Below are 3,301 nucleotides of genomic sequence, written 5' to 3' on the forward strand. Positions count from 1 at the left end.
CACCTCTCTGGGACTGCTTCACGGGATGAGAGGAACCCAACTTGCCGCTGAGGCCTCGCAGGCCGTTCCCTGCTGCCAGCTTCCTCCTGAGCCTCTAGTTGGTTCTGGCCCCTCTAACTGGACCTGTCTGTCTGAAGGTGGACCAGGCGCTCTGAGGCTGGCGTACAGACACAGCACGTGCGATGGAGTGGTGCTGGTCCGACACCACGGGGTGTGGGGATACGTGTGCAACCAGGAGTGGACGCTGGCAGAGGCCTCTGTGGTGTGCAGGCAGCTGGGCTGCGGTCCCGCCGTGGGCGCCCCCAAGTATGTCCCGATGCCTGGAGAGATGGCCCAGCCCTGGCTCCACAACGTGTCCTGCCGGGGCAACGAGTCCTCCCTCTGGGAGTGCAGCCTTGGCTCATGGAGCCAGAGCCCGTGCCCCCACACGTGGGTGGTGGTCGCGCTGTGCTCCAGTAAGTAGGGAGGAGTGAAGGGGGCGGGGCTGGGGAGGAGGAGTGGGAGGACAGGGAGGGTCTCCGAGGTGAGTGGGGAGGCCGTGGGTCTGGAGCTCTCTCTGGGAGGGGCTCCTCGCTGGGCACCGGAACCATCCTGACTGTAAGATTCAGCTGCGGAAAAACCACTGCCAGGGACAGTCAGAGAGTGCACGAAGGAAGCAGAGTGCGGCCCAGGCATGGGGAGGTAGCAGCCGAGAGGGGGCGGTTTGGGCGTGGAGAGGCAGCAGCCCAGCGGGGGCGGGGTCTGTGGACACCTGAGGCCCGCACAGGTACCACACAGGTAGCTGATGGTAGAAAAGTACACGCTTTCCCTTTGAGGTCTGGCCTGAGGGTCCTCAGCTGTCCCTCAGACTTTGTGTGGCTGTAAGGACCCCTCATAGCGTCCTGCCTCTGAAGCGGAACCACCTGGCCAGGACCTCCTATCATCTGGGGGCCCAGTGTGAAGGGACCCTGTGGGGACCCTTGTTTCAGGAGACCGGCAGCAGAGCATGAAGCTGGGCACAGGGGGCCTCTCTGAGCCCCGGGCCCTGTGTGACTGCCCGGTCACCTGCCCCTGAAGCTGGCCCTCCGCAGCACAGCACTGTCCTCCCTGAAAAAGGAGCTGCCAAGTGACCATGTGGGCAGCTGGGTCCACACCTCACGGAAGACGGGCCTGTGCTCCACAGACGGCACATTCCGGGAGCTCCGGCTGGTGCAGGGCCGCAGTCCCTGCGCGGGGCTCCCCGAGATCAGAAACGTGAACGGGGTGGACCGCCTCTGTGGCCTGCACATGGAGGAGGCGATGGTGTTCTGCCGGGAGCTGGGGTGCGGCCCTGTGCTCCAGGCCCCCCGCCGGGACGTGGGCGTCGTCAGGAAGTACCTGGCCTGCAGGGGCACCGAGCCCACCATCCGCAGCTGCAGACTGGACAACAACTTCCGTGGCAGCTGCGACCTGCGGCTGGATGCAGAGGTGGTCTGCTCAGGTGAGGCTGCCACGCGATGTTCCCAGTGACCCTTGGTATGATGCTGGGCCTGGACCTGGGGAGAGCAGGGAGAAGGGGTGGGCGTCCCCACGGATGGGGCTCCTGTCCCACACGAGACAATGGGTGCAGACGTGGTGCATGTGCAGCTGGAGGGAACGGGACTCAGCTCTCACACTGGTTCTCAGCAGAGCGGAGCTGAGTTTCTGGTGGCCCCACAGAGGTGTCCTGGCTCAGAACCCGCAGGCCATCTAGGGGTCCTGGCTGCTGGTGTAAGTCGGAGCTGCCTCAGCTGTGATCTCTGCATGTCTAAGGATTGGGGTTGGGTAGAGGTCACGTCCTCCCAGCCCTGCCTCAAGTGTGTGTGAGCTGCACTGGCCTCACAGCTCCTGGCCTTGTATGAGGAGCAGCTGAAATGAGGTGGATAGTCTGCTTGCTGCAGTACCCCAGAGAGGGTGGTGCTCAGTGGACCAAGGGGTGCCCTGACGCCTCCCAGTCGCCTCTGGGATTGCAGAGAGTGTTGCTGTCATGGCCCCGGACAGGCAGAGGCTGTGAAATACGTGGGCACCTGCAGCAGGTGACCCTGACCCTGACCTTGGCGATGCGGCCTAAGACGCCTGCTCTTCTCTGGGTGCAGGGGGGAAGGGCCTCTGGCTGCAAGTTCCTGCCTGTGCTTGGCAGACCCTCTGCCTAGTTACAGATGATGGCTCCTGGCTGAAGCCTTCTGCAGTCTAAGGCTCAGGGCCAGGCAGTTGACCTGAGAACACCTGTCTCGTGCCTGAGAGGATGTCTGCCCCCAGGACACACCGAGGCCCGGCTGGTGGGCGGCGAGCACCCCTGCGCCGGGCGCCTGGAGGTGAGGCGGGGCCTGACCTGGGGCACCATCTGTGACACAGACCTGGACCTGGCCACGGCCCACGTGGTGTGCCGGGAGCTGCAGTGCGGGGTGGCGGTGTCCACACCCAAGGGTTCCCGCTTCGGCCGGGGCTCGGGGCCGGTGTGGACGGAGACCTTCCGCTGTGCAGGCGACGAGTCGCTGCTGTTCCACTGCCCGCGGGGAAATGGGAGCCAGTGTGGGCCCGGCCGTGACGCAGGGCTTAGGTGCTCAGGTGAGGTCCTGTGTGTGGGCTCTGAAGGCTCATCCCTGCCTTGTTCTCTGCCAAATCCCTTCATGCCCTAAAGTTGCCTCTGGCCGGTAGGTGTGGGTGCTTTGGATGTTTGCTTCTGTTGGTCGAAAGAAGCAGGGAAGAGACTGGGTGTAGAGTGATGTGCCCCAAGGCTGCAGCTAAGATCAGATTCTTCTGGAGAGCTGTGTGAGCTGCATGCTGAGGCAGAGGAGGGCGGAGGAGCTGGTGAGAGCAAGGCTGGGCTCTGTGCCCACCCCACTGGGTGTGAAGGAAGGAAATGACCACAGCCAGCCATGTGCTGGGTCTGCCGTCTGCTGTCTGCGAGCCACGCTGACTCTTCCTCTCCCCCAGAGTTCAGGCTGGTCAATGGCAGCAGCAGCTGTGAGGGCCGCGTGGAGCTCCAGGTGCAGGGGTCCTGGGCACCCCTCTGTGCCACCCACTGGGACATAGCAGATGCCACCGTCCTCTGCCACCAGCTCAACTGCGGCAACGCGGTGGCTGCACCTCGAGGAGGCCATTTTGGGGACGGGGACGCTGCCATCTGGCCTGATGCGTTTCACTGTGGGGGGACAGAACCCTACTTGTGGAATTGCCCAGTAAGCACCCTGGGGGCCCCGGCCTGTGCCCCGGGAAACTCAGCCTCCGCAGTCTGCTCAGGTGGGTGCAGCCAGGACGGTGGAGGAGGAGGGTGGGTGAGAGGCATGGACAGAGGGGGCGG

Source organism: Theropithecus gelada, chromosome 6 (genome assembly GCF_003255815.1).
Source record: "Theropithecus gelada isolate Dixy chromosome 6, Tgel_1.0, whole genome shotgun sequence".
NCBI classification, from domain to species: Eukaryota; Metazoa; Chordata; class Mammalia; order Primates; family Cercopithecidae; genus Theropithecus; species Theropithecus gelada.